At 45.4% G+C, this 12,960-nt stretch overlaps 1 protein-coding gene across 1 annotated transcript in view; it reads left to right on the top strand.

Moving 5' to 3' along the window:
* Positions 1–9,071: 9,071 nt before the first annotated feature.
* The window catches only part of enpp5 (ectonucleotide pyrophosphatase/phosphodiesterase 5), a 36,908-nt gene continuing 33,019 nt past the window's right edge, over positions 9,072–12,960 (top strand). Inside the window, exon 1 of the mRNA XM_070885207.1 lies at positions 9,072–9,237. The gene's annotated coding sequence lies outside the window, so the exon portion shown is untranslated. The remainder of the gene's footprint in view (positions 9,238–12,960) is intronic.

Genomic DNA, 12,960 nt, shown 5'->3' with positions numbered 1-12,960 from the left:
GATATTGACTCCACCCCTTTTCTTGCAGACCTTTAAAAAAATCCCAAATGCGATTAAAGTTCGTAGTTTCTTCCATGTGCACTTTAGGATTTCAAACTTTCTGGTAGATAGTTCCAAATTAAATTCCCTTTCCTAGGAGTCCAAACACTGGGGGGGGGTCTCCATTTGTGTCCCAAAGTTTTCCTTCCATCGGTTTCAATTCACAGCACAGACTGATCCCACAGCCCTTTTCCTTCTGGGTAAAATGAGGGGGTTTTCGTCCTCCCCTACACTCTCCAAAATCGTATGGCCTTAGATTATCTCCTAGCCAAGGAGGGAGGAACATGCGCATTAATAGGTGAAGAATGCTGTACGTATATCCCAGATAAATCAGAAGATATCGGCAGTCTAGCTGAAAACATCAGGATGGTTGGGAGCCCTGGGGAAATCTGTGGTACAGGGTTTGATCATATTCCTGCTGATAGTCTTCGCCCTGTATCTATTATTTGTCGTCATTAAGTGTTGCTGTGCCAGGGTGGGAGAAACTATGTTACCTACCGAGACCACGGCTAGAGTTATGGTAGCAACAACTGCTGAAGGCTCTTGTGTAGAAATGGAAATGGAGAGACTGTACAAGATCAGAATGGATTGAGTTGTCCTTGTGAAGGACAAAATGGGGGAATGTGGAAAGTATTTTTATCTAAGCTGATACCATACGGTATTTGTGTGCCTTTTGATTAAAATGGAGTCCTGGCCCTTCCAGAACTTTCTGCATTTTAGCAGTCAGCTTGCATAAACAGCTAAACCTGCTGTGAGATGGCTGATGGCCATCAGACAGCTAGGAGACAAGTCATGCTGAGACAAGTAACCCCCATGGTGCTCTCCTATTGTCTACACTACAGGAGTTCCATGTCACCCCACCCTTATCTTCTAGCCATTATCTCTTTCTGAGACCTCATCCATTTGATGCAAACAGATAAACTGACCAGGAAATTGAAACAATCCTGACACAATACAAGACAGGTGATAGCCCATTACCTATGACTCATGGAGTAATGGCCGTTTGGCTTTCTGATAACCCTGACAAAAGGAAATATCTGGACACCATGTCAGGACCAGGATATAGTAATTAACTCTTTATCTGTATTCACTGACTGTGAGACAGAGCAATACACAGGGAGAGGCCAGAACTTTGGTTTTACTCTATAAATATCTTGTTAAACTGAACCATTTTGGAGGTGTTCACTTAGCCCTTGACTGAGTGTGACCTACCCCTTGCGAGCAAGTAAATTAAAAAAGGAAACTTCTACCGGAGCTGTAAGTGTCGGAGTCATTCTTTTCGGAGGTCGAGATTTCGACAGTATGTAGCACTCAAATCACTGACTTCACACGGTCTGGTGTTGTGGTAACTGCTGTGACCTTAGTCCTTTATTGTCTGACTCCAGAGTGCCTCTCTGGTGTGGTGGGCAGCCTTTTATACTCTGTCTTGCCGGTACTTTCAGGTCTCCTACCACAGCGCCCTCTGTGGCGCACCATTGTACTTATACATTTAATGTACCTGGACAATACATAACATCTCACTCCCCCCCCAGTTCCAAAAGCCATTGCCGGTGACCTCGGCCCTGTTCGTCCTGGTTGATTTGTGAGTGTGAGTCCATGACCATCCACCTCCCTCTTCTCCCCCATGTGGAGGACCCAGTGCACACATGTGGTATTTGCAGTCTTTACATGGTGGATAAAGCACACGAGCATAACCTCCAACAGAAAGCAGGTATACATAGACTGTACATTTGTTGGTACATATAATATGTGGTACAGATGTTATGTCAATAGGTTGCAGGTACACTGAACAGTTATTTAATCCCAGCTGCTCTGGGTGGGGTACGGTGGCGGTACACAGCCCCTTTTTGCCCGAGGTAATGGGCTGCGCTGAGACAGGGTATCGCAACTGGTGCGTTGCCTCTGTTCTCATGAAGTAGTCGCCTTAGCAGCCGCTGAACTATTGCATGAATCACCTAAATCGAAAATCGCATTAGCCATTGGTCATGTTAGTCATGGGTCCATATCCCTTTTACTTGAACCTCGTGGTATTAACTCTTTTCGTAATTCATATCCCTAATTTTAAACACAGTAACCATTCAGCATTAAAATATTAACTCTTATCATAAATCGCAATTCATATCCATTATTTTAAATATAGTAACCATTCAGCATTAAAATATTAATTCTTATCATAAATCCGTCATCCTACATTCACATTGCTCATTTAGACTCGCTCTTGCCTTACAAAAGTCTCTTTGTGGGGATCGCCAACGGTGTAAGGCCCTTTTAAGACTCCCGGGTGCATTTCCCTTTTAAGACGCCATTTTGTGGTTCCCACGAGCTTGGGCGCCGCCAGTTTAGTTGTACTGTTTGCCTTTGTTCTATGCAGAGCTCTGCTGCTGCCATCTTGAGCTCACTGGCCTGCCATTTTACTCTCTGGAAAAGAAGAAATAACAAAGAAAGAAGGAAAGAAAACAGCCAAAACATGATCTTGAATCTGGCCGTATCCTCTGTTCTGGCTCCTGCATCTGCTCTGGCTCCTGCATCTGTGCGAGAAATCGCGTTCTCCCGAGTTGTACCTGCCGCCTCCGTAGCCTCCGCCGCCGCTGCAGCCTCTGTTCCTGCCGCTGGTGCCGCCTCTCCTGTGGCCTTCGCTCCTGCTCCAGCACCTGCCGCCGCTCCTGTAGCCGGGTTGAAAAGCTGCTCTTCCAGGGTTGGGGCTGCAGGGTTGCTGTGGCCTGTGGAATTGAGACTGCTGATGAACTGCTTATTTCTTCTCCAGCTCGGTCGGCGCTGCTCTTTGGGGACCCGGGGGACAGCGGTCTGTGGAGGAGTGATAGATCAAACAGGCTCATTTAGACAGACTGTGAAAATTCACAGACCCCCAAGTCAAGGCTGCTACATGCAGTTCGGCATGTTGCATTAACTCATCAATCAACTTGACATTTTCGGACCTTGGGTAGCGAGCCAATTAAAACATTAAAAGACTTTCAATTGAGCCAATAAGGTCAAAGAAGGCGAGTTCTTTTCTGTAAATTGATCCAGGTATAAAATACAGCCATTTTGACCATGTGTCTCAGTAAGAACAAAGACCTGGCTTAAAGCCAAGAAGTTTGTTGCTCTCTGCCAAGATTAAAAAGTTAAAACTACCATCGGAGTTCGTATTTCATTGGAAATTAAGAGATCTAGCAAGGAGTGAAGTCTTCCCAGCTCCCACAGGCCTTTCCCATCCATCTTCTGCCGAGAAGCATCGGTCCATCGCCTGTAAACCGTGCGTCTCGCCACTATGAGATACCTGCACATCCACTCTGCCAAGAACAGGTATCAGTTCCCTGGTGTCGGTACGCAGCTTTGCCTTGACTGGGACCAGCTTGAGTCGTGCAGCTGGGTTAACCCACAGTTTTTCAAAAGTTTACTGACTCATCAACGACGGACCCGAGCCAGTATCTACTTCCATACTCACAGGGACTCCATTAATCTTGACCTCCATAATCACCAGGGCCGAACCGTCGGTACATGTATACAGTCCAAACAACGCCTCGTCTTCATGCGGTGTAGAGGAAATTTCTACTTAAAGGCAGCCTGAACTCCATTAATGGGGAAGTGCACTTTTTGCTGGTGGTTAGTGAAAACTGATGTTCTGAAATATATGACAAAATGATTTAATCTAAGGTTGCCAGATACTCTAATGCAGTTGTAGAGATGGTAACATTGGGCCCAAGTTTTGGCTGGAGTTGCTACTATTTTTTTGGAGCAACTAGTTTAGTTTGGAGTATCTTAGAAATTCTCGTCATTTAGTTTGCTCCAGTTTAAGTGTTAGTTTAGTTTAGTTTTGGTTCAGTTTTGTTTTCAAAGGGGGCGTTACCAGCCACTTACGCCTGTTTTGCAAGTTTAGGCAGCGAAATGTTACTCCAAACTAACTTAGAACGGAGTAAGCGTCGACTTTTGTACGTTCAGAAAAACCTTGTGTACACTTTAGAAATTAGGCGCAGAGAGCCAGAGATGGGGGGGGGGGGGCGGGGCGGTGAAGGGAAGTTGGAGGGAAGATAGGGGATTTTCCAAAGGATTAAACACTACACTTTTAGCAATGAAAAGCCAAGATCAATAAGCTTGCTAAAGGAGTTGATGCGAGTGCTGGGAACATCCGGTCGGAGGTTCATTAAGGGTCTGTTTGCCACATAAATGTCTGCTAGCACTCATTAAGGAGGCCGCATGCCATTTTGGTGGCTAGCATTTGTGCTAACACCCTCTCCCAACAGGAGTAAACAAGGCGTTGATTTGGATTTAAAGCACTATTTAAAGGGATACATGCCATTTCACTGTTGGAGGACCTCTGAAACACATCGGGAGACTTTCTGGGCCACTTTAGCGAGACTTCAATAACGCCCTAGCAACATTTATTCCGCAAATTCTCAGAGGGCTTCACGTAAAAAGAGTAACTACTGTGGTACTCCAACTTATTGGACACCTTATAGAAGTCACCAGGAGAAAGGGAGTGCTTGATCATAGACATTTTGCTAGGGGTCCTCCTTGGTCTGGACAAGGAATGGGAGGACACAAGGCCAAATAGAGCAGAACTAGTTGCTGCAGGAGAGATGGACAGGAGAGCAAGAAGGGTGACTTGGTGGCACTGGCTGTTGCTATGGAAGAATCCAATCATAAGTCTATATATTTTTAATATCTTAACCAAGAAGTGGGATGTGTCACTTTGACTCTGATTACTGCCGGGTCACTTTCCCCAGGCAGATAATTTCTGATCTGATATGCACAAGGTCACTTCAAAGGCACTATACAATTATTCCTATGTTTTGACTGCAAAGCAAGTAGTAATCCAGAGAAGCAGCTGAGTGAAAACCTACAATGTAACAGGAACATTTGCCTATTTTTCTTACCGAGAGGCTGAAAAATAGAACGTGTTAAAGGGTTGGAGATAAAAGTATATGAGAACTATATAAAGAAAGACAAAGATAGAAAGAAAATCCGAAAGAGAAAGAGAATGTGGGGAACAACCAGAGAAATGAAATGTTTGAAACGTTTTCCCTAAGCTTATTCTTGTTTTCACCTTTTGTCCATCTGAGTCGAGCGTTCTGTTCTGGAGGTCAGAGCCAGGCAGGGCCTGGAGAGCTGGAGCTGGTCGATCCGACTCTTGGGAATGAATTGTTGTTCTCTTGGCAAACCGGGTTGTATTATTTACATGTCACCTTGTCATTTAATATGAATGGAAGACTATTACTAGTCAATGTAATAAAGCGTGTTATTATAAAAGGCACTGAATCAGAAGCGGAGTTATTGTTGCCGGACCGACAACCATTCGTTGCAGCGCTCACCAAGAAAGAAATCCGCTCACATTGAGGGGGAACGTTTGTTGAAGTTCCTGTCCGTTGCAATAAATTCTGAGCAGTAGGGTCAAAATATATTACTTGGAGAGATTTCCAATTGAGCTAAAGTTTGTGTGGTATAGTGTGAAATTTGCAAAGGTTGGCTACAGACAAGCGGGAGTCCACCGGGATGGGCCATTGGCCTCCCGCGCACTGTTGCTGGCCACGCGGGAGAAAGGTGCGATTGGTGCATGCGCAATAATTAGTTCAAGGCTGTTGTGGCTTGTAACCAAATTTAAAAAGGGAAGAGGGGTAACGTGTTGTCTGAGCCCCCTGCTGGTCCCCACGTTATTTGGAACTCACTTCTTCATTGTCGGTTGTGAGGATGATGGCATCGGGGCCAACAACTGGGTGGGAGGGAGAGAAAAACAAATTGGAGGAGTGAGGAGGAGAAAGGCACAGACTGGGGCGAGAAAAAAATAACTGGGGGAGTGAGGGGGAGAAAGACACAGACTGGGGAGGGAGAGAAAAAAATGGGAGAGAAAACATAACTGGGAGATAGCACAATCTGAGGGAGGGAGGCAAAGACTCAAATTGAGGGGAGAGAAACACGCACGCGTAAAATTTAACATTTTAAAAGTCTATCCCCCGCGCAGCTTAGAGGGAACGTTGCACAAAAGTATTTTTTAGTTAAACATTATGTATCCTTAAATATTTCTATTCGTTTATGTTTTCTTTGATGTATAAGTTGTTCATCTTACTATAAAACAAAAAGGCAAGTATTGTATTCGTAGCTTGGTGATATTCAGACGCTCAGCTAAGGTAAATGTGGGCAAATATCATGTGATGAAGCATCACGAGAAGTGTCATGGGATTGATTGCCTTGTGATCAAATTTACATGATCAAATTTCCAGAAATATATCCACCCAGAGTTGGCAATCCTACTACAAACACACGATGCTGGATGTTAATGATTTTAATTTTCCTTTGCCCCACCATTGACAGCCATGCCTTCAGCTGCCTAGGATCAAAGCTCTGGAATTCCCTCCTCAAACATCTGCCTTTCTTCCTTTAAGACTCTCCTTAAAACCTAACCCTTTACCAAGCTTATCCTCATATCTGCTTGTGTGGCTCAGTATCAGATTTCCTCTGATAATGCTCCTGTGAAGCGCCTTGGCATATTTTACTATGTTAAAGGTATATATAAATGCAAATTTTTGTTGGGGAAACATCCCTTCCCTGAAACCCACCCTTTAGTGGCCTTTTTTGTTCCATTGCATAAAGTAGTTGTAATTCTATGTGTTTCAAACAACTTTCACAGTATCGAAACGGCTCTCATCAAAGTCATAAATGACATCCTTTGTGATTGTGACAAAGGCAAGCTATCTCTCCTCGTCCTTCTTGACTTGTCTGCAGCCTTTGGCATGTTTGACCACTTTATCCTTCTCCAATGCCTCTCCACTGTCGTTCAGCTGGGTGAGACTGCACCTGACTGGTTCCATTCTTATCTATCTAATCGTAGCCAGAGAATCACTCTTCGCGCCCCCGCATCATTACCTCTGGTGTCCCCCAAGGATCTATCCTTGGCCCCCTATTTCTCATCTACATGTTGCCCCTTAGTGACATCATCCAGAAGTACAGCATCAGTTTCCACATGTATGCTGATGACATCCAGCTCTACTTCACTACCACTTCTCTCAACTCCTCCACGTCTCCAAATTGTCAGATTGCTTGAGGCCGACATCAGTGTTCTCCAATTGAATATTGGGAAGACCGAAGCCATTGTTTTCAGTCCCCGCCACAAACTCTGTCCTCTAGACACTGACTCCATCCCTCTCCCCAACTGCTGGCTGAGGCTGAACCAGACTGTTCACAACTTTGGTGTCATATTTGACCCCGAAATGAGGTTTTGGCCACATATCCGTAGCATAACTAATACCGCCTATTTCCACCTCCATAACATCGCCTGTCTCCGACCTTGCCTCAGCTGCTGAAGCCCTCATCCATGCCTTTTTTACCTCTAGACTTGACTATTCCATTGCATTCCTGGCTGGCCTCCCACATTCTACTCTACATAAACTAGAGGTGATCCAAAACTTGGCTGCCCGTATCCTAATTTGCACCAGATCCCACTCCCCCAGCATCCCAGTGCTCGCTGATCTACATTGGCTTCCGATAAGCAACGCCTCGATTTCAAAATTTTCAACTTTATTTTCAAATTCCTTCATGGCCTTCCTATCTTTGTAATCTCCTCCAACCCCACAACCCCCCCGAGATATCTGTGCTCCTCTAATTCTGTGCTCCTGAGCACCCCTGATTAAAATCGCTCAACCATTGGTGGCTGTGCCTTCAGCTGCCTACGCCCCAAGCTCTGAAATTCCCTGCCTAAACCTCTCTACCTCTCTTTTCTCCTTGACGCTCCTTAAAACCTATCTCTTTGACCAAACTTTTGGTTACCTGCGCTAATTTCTATTTATGTGGCTCAGTGTCAAATTTTTATCGCATAATAGTCCTGTGAAGCACCTTGGGACGTTTCAGTACATTAAAGCCACTATATTGGAGGCGCTACACTTGCCTTGGAGGCTGTTCAGAGAAGTTTCACTAGGTTAATTCCGGAGATGAGGGGCTTGACTTATGAAGATAGGTTGAGTAGGTTGGGCCTATACATATTGGAGTTCAGAAGAATAAGAGGTGATCTTATTAGAACATGTAATATAATGAGGGGGCTCGACAAGGTGGATGCAAAAAGGATATTTCCATTCATAGGGAAAATTAAAACTAGGGGACATCGTCTCAGAATAAGGGGCCACCCATTTAAAACTGAGATGAGGAGAAATTTCTTTTCTTGGAGGATTTTGTAAATCTATGGAATTCTCTGCCCCAGAGAGCTTTGGAGGCTGGGTCATTGAATATATTTAAGGTGGAGATAAGACAAATTTTTGTGCGATAAGGGAGTAAAGGGTTATGGGGAGCGGGCAGGGAAGTGGAGCTGAGTCCATGATCAGATCAGCCATGATCTTATTGAATGGCGGAGCAGGCTCGAGGAGCCAAATGGCTTACTCCTGCTCCTATTCCAAAGCAAGCGCTCTACTCGGAACTCCTTCACGGCAAACGAGCCAAAGGTGGGCAGCGGAAACATTACAAGGACACCCTTAAAGCCTCCCTGATAAAGTGCAACATCCCCACTGACACTTGGGAGTCCCTGGTCAAAGACCATCCTAAGTGGAGGAAGTGCATCCGGGAGGACACTGAACACCTCGAGTCTCATCGCCGAGAGCATGCAGAAATCAAACGCGGGCAACGGAAAGAGCGTGCGGCAAACCAGTCCCATCCACCCCTTCCCTCAATGACTATCTGTCCCACCTGTGACAGAGAATCAGGTTCTCGTATTGGACTGTTCAGCCACCTAAGAACTCATGTTAAGATTGGAAGCAAGTCTTCTTCGATTCCGAGGGACTGCCTATGATGATGATGATATAAATACAAAGTTGTTGTTGCTGTTAATGGTGGTTCTTAGCCTTTTTGATTGCAACATTTGGCCGCTGTTGACAGCTTTAACAAGAACGGTCATACGATCCCCCGCCCTGTGTAAAACTGCTGAAAACATGCGCTTCCCCATTGGCTCCCGATAATCTGCGACTGTAACCACTGCCCGCCGGCACGCATGCGCAATTTGGCGCGCTGCTTCCGGGTGAGAGAACGCGTGCTTTTGTCGCCTAGCAACCTGGCGAGCTGGGCTGGGTCACGTAACAGAGTGCCTGTCGCCCAATAGGAGTGCGGTCCTCAGCCGTTCAGGAAGCGCGAGCGGGCTGAGCGAGTGAGCTGCGACACAGAGCGAGACCGGGACAACCGGCACACCAGGGGACGGAGTGGAGCTGGCACTGTAAACAGGAACAGGTGATTGTTCAGCAGCGGCGACAACCCCAGGGCCGAGGCCGAGGCGGAGGCGGGGTCATGGGCAAGCTGGGGGTGGCCTTGGTCCGTGGTCCGCACCACAAGCCGGTCAGCAGCATCTGCACGGAGAGGCCGAGCCCTGGGCCTGTCCTCTGCAGACTCCTGGCCGTGGAGACGGTGCCGTTCATTGCTGTGTGTTTGTAAAAAGATTCCCCCCCCCCCCCCCCACAGCATCTTATTCAAGGCGTTTTATATTTGAGCGACCTCTTTGTTTATTATAGTTTAATATAGGTTTGCACTCGTTCTCACTCAGATCTTACTCGTGACATGTCACTGATAAAACAGCATTGCAGGGTCAAATGCAGATTGAAATATTAAATATATCTTTATTTTTTTTTACCACCTCGGCTGCAGGAATGGGCTGGAGGAGAGATCGTATTTCAGAGCCAGGAATAATTTGAGACATCATACCACGAGCGTATATGGATTTAAATATAGAAATGGCCCAAACAAGATCATTGAATGACACAGCATAGGAGGAGGCCATTCGATTCATCCTGCCTGTGCCGGCTCTTTGAAAGAGCTATCCAGTTACTCCCATTCCTGTGTTCTTTCCTCCATAGCAGTGCAAATTTTTTCCCTTTTGAGTATTTATCCAATTCCTTTTTGAAAGTTAGTATTGAATCTGCTTCCATCAGACAGTGCATTCCAGATCATAACTCATTGTGTAATTATTTTTCCTCATGGTGTCTATGGTTCTTTTGTCAATGACCTTAAATTTGAGTCCTCTGGTTACTGACCCTCTGCCACTGGAAACAGTTTCTCCTTATTTACTCGATCAAATCAATTTGTAATTATATAGTGCCTTTAACGTCCCAAAGCGCTTCACAGGAGTATTATGAGATAAAAACTATTTGGCACTAAGCCACATAAGTAGAATTTAGTGCAGGTGACCAAAAGCTTGGTCATAGAGGTAGGTTTTAAGGAGAGTCTTGAAGGAGGAAAGAGAGGTTTAGGCAGGGAGCTCCAGAGCTTGTGGCCGAAGCAACAGAAGGCACGGCCACCAGTGGTTGAGCGATTAAAACCAGGGATGCTCAAGAGGGCAGAATTAGAGGAGCGCAAACATCTCTGGGAAGTTCTGGGGCTGGAGGAGATTAGAGATAGGGAGGGGCGAAGCCATGGAAGGATTTGAAAATAAGGATGAGAATTTTGAAATCGAGGCGTTACTCAACCAGAAGCCAATGTAGGTGAGCGAGCACAGAGGTGATGGGTGAACGGGACTTGGTGCGAGTTAGGACATGGGCAGTCGAGTTTTGGATGACCGGATGGAGCAGAGCGGCAGCGGCATAAAAAGAGCGGAGACGCTCCAATTCAAAAGCAACAAAAAAAACCTGAAAGAATGATGTTACAGGAGAGCAGGTAGGTAATTGGTTGGTGTATAGTACAGCCTTTCTTTGCTTTCTAAGTGAGGAAAGGGGGTTAAATTAAGAGCTGAGAAACAGTAACTTGCTAGTACTTATTAAATTAATAACTTAAAACAAAATAATTAAACAAAACTAAAATATCGATTGAATCAAAGAGATGGCAGAGCAGGTGGTGTGTCACAACTGGCATGTGGGAGCTGGTGGAGAGCATCGTGATCCCAAGCAACCACAACTGCAGTAAGTATCTGCAGCTCGAGGAACTTCGGCTCAGAGTTGTTGAGCTGGAGTACGAGCTGCAGACATTGCGATGCATCAGGGAGGGGGAGAGTTACGTGGGCACTTTGTTCCAGGAGGCAACCACACCCTTAAGGTTCAATAGTTCTTTAGATTTAATCATTGGTCAGGGCAGATGGGTGTGACCACGAGTCAGGAAGGTATGGGGACCCAGGATGCAATGATGGAGGAGCCTCAGCCCTTGATCCTTTCCAACAGGTATAAGGTACTTGCTTCCTGTATGGATGAGGAAAAGGACTGTAGAGAGGATGGGCGAACTGACCACGGCACCGTAGTACGGGGTGGGGTGGAGGTGGGGGGGGCGGCATGCAAGTGGGGGGAGAAGGAAGGAATGTGGTAGGGGACAGTATTGTCAGGAAGATAATAGATACTGTACTCTGCAACTGTGACAGGGAGTTCGAGATTGTGTTGCCTGCCCGGTGCCAGGGTTAAGGGTATCTGCTCATGGCTGGAGAAGAACTTGGAGGGGGTGGATCCAGTTGTCTGGTTCCTACATGGATCACATGACAAAGGTAGAACTAAGAATGAGGTTCTGCTGAGGGAGTTTGAGGAGTTAGGGTCTAAATTAATAAACAGAACCTCCAAGGGTAATAATCTCTGGATTACTACCTGAGCCATGTGCAAATTGTCATAGGGTCAAGCAGATCAGAGAGTTAAATGTGTGGGAGGAAGGAGTTTCAATTCATGGGGCACTTGCACCAGTACTCGGGAAAGAGAGAGCTGTTCTTTCGGGATGGGCTCCACTTAAACCGGCTGGGACCAGTGCCCTGTCAAATCAAATAACAAGGGCTGTAGATAGGGCTTTAAACTAAAAAATGGGGGTGGGGAGGGGTCTGGTGAAGGGAAATTAAATATTCTAAAGAGAAAGGTCAATGCAATAGAGCAGTATAGCGATTTGGGTAAAAATAAGCAGAGGAAGGGGCAGAGAGATAATGGTAGCAGTGCAGCAGAGAATAAGGTCAAAGCAGGGAATAATGGTAAAAAAATTAAAAAGGCTCTTTATCTGAATGCACGGAGCATTCGTAACAAGATAGACAAATAGAGATAAATGGGGTTTGATCTAATAACCATTACAAAGTCGTGCTTGCAAGGTGACCAAGATTGGGAATGAAATGTTCCAGGGTACTTGACGTTTTGAAAAGACAGGCAGAATGGTAAAGGAGGTGAGGTATCCTTGATAATAAAGGATGATATAAGGACAGTAGAGAAAAAGGATCTTGCCTCGGAAGATCAGGAAGTAGAATCAGTATGGGTGGAGATAAGGAATAACAAGGGGCAGAAAACACTGGTGGGAGTAGTATATAATAGGCCCCCTAACAGTAGCTATACCATTGGACAGAATATTACTCAAGAAATAGTAGGAGCCTGTAACAAAGGTAATGCAATAATTGTGGGGACTTTAATCTTCATATAGACTGGACAAATCAAATTGCCAAAGGTAGTCTGGAGGACAAGTTCATGGAATGCATTCGGGACAGTAACTTGGAATAATATGTCATGGAACCAACCAGGGAACAGGCTATTTTAGATCTTGTATTGTGTGATGAGACAGGGTTAATTAGCAATCTTATAGTAAAGGATCCTCTGGGGCAGAATGATCATATAACAATAGAATTTCACATTGCGTTTTAAAGTGACTTCCGTAAGTCCGAAACTAGAGTCTTAAACTTAAATAAAGCCAATTACATAGTTATGAAGGGCAAGTTGGCTAAGGTAGATTGGAAAAATAGATTAAAAGGTATGGCAGTAGATAAACAGTGGCTAGCATTTAAAGAAATATCTTTCAATTCTCAACAAAAATACATTCCATTGAGAAACAAAAACTACACAGGAAAAGTCGTCGTCATCATCTTAGGCAGTCCCTCGAAATCGAAGAAGACTTGCTTCCACTCTCAAAGTGAGTTCTTAAGTGGCTGTACAGTCCAATGTGGGAATTAGTCTCTGTCACAGGTGGGACAGACAATGGTGGAAGGAAAGGGTGGGTGGGGAGCCTGGTTTGCCGCACACT

Source organism: Pristiophorus japonicus, chromosome 7, assembly GCF_044704955.1.
Source record: "Pristiophorus japonicus isolate sPriJap1 chromosome 7, sPriJap1.hap1, whole genome shotgun sequence".
NCBI lineage: Eukaryota > Metazoa > Chordata > Chondrichthyes > Pristiophoridae > Pristiophorus > Pristiophorus japonicus.
Note: the sequence above shows the minus strand (reverse complement) of the source record. Positions and strands in the feature narration are given on the sequence as shown.